Consider the following 996-nt stretch of genomic DNA (forward strand, 5'->3'; position numbering starts at 1 on the left):
CCTACAAAATTATATATATATATATATATATATATATACAAATATCATAGCAGACTAAAAAGCTTCATAAAATACAGTGGACAATATATCATAGCATATCTCAAATATGCCTAAACAACTTAGTTTTCTCTGGAGGACAAGTTCATTTTAAAGGAAAAATAAGCATCGAGCTCAAATAAATTCATACACAATATTATTAGAGTTATATAACAAAATTCTATATATAATTCGAGTGTACTTTTATTTTCACAAGAAGCTGAAATAAACATTACATCGACCTCATTCCATATAAGTTAATGTCATCAAGCAAAAAATAACTTCAAAAAGGTCAAATATTTTTTATGGATTCTATTGATCTATTCTCTATCGCACATTGAAGCATCTCTTACAACTTCTTTTTCAAAAAAAATAGTACATCCTTAGTGGATTCTCTCAACTTCTTCCATATAGGCTAACATCATTGAGCAATTCTCTAATAAATTATCTCATATAGGTCATACATCGTTGGTGGAATCTCTTAACCTTTTCCACATAGGTTAAATGTAATTGAGCCACTCTCTTACAAACAACCTTGGATATGTTATACATTTTTGGTAAATTATCTTGATCTTTTTCATACAGGTTAACGTCATTGAGCAAAGCTCCGATAAACAATCTTAAATAAGTTAAATATCCTTTGTGGACCACACAATCATCGATTGCCACATTATTTCCTCTCGACTATCAATCAACAACATACTTTTGCCTAATCATCGATCAACATAAGTTTTTTGCCTGATTATCGATCATTGTCGCACTTTCACCTAGCCATCAACTACTGACAATTTTTTTCTCAAACATCATCAAAAAAAATTCACCATCTACTAACAATCACTGACTCTCTTCCCGGGTGTTAATATCACCAGATCTTCTTAAATCACCCTCTCATGCAAGAGGTAATTGATCTTCATTTGTCAAGGGCATTCTATTAAGAAGGTAAATTCTCATCGTGATTTC

This window comes from Dendrobium catenatum, unplaced genomic scaffold (genome assembly GCF_001605985.2).
Source record: "Dendrobium catenatum unplaced genomic scaffold, ASM160598v2 fragScaff_scaffold_1360, whole genome shotgun sequence".
NCBI classification, from domain to species: Eukaryota; Viridiplantae; Streptophyta; class Magnoliopsida; order Asparagales; family Orchidaceae; genus Dendrobium; species Dendrobium catenatum.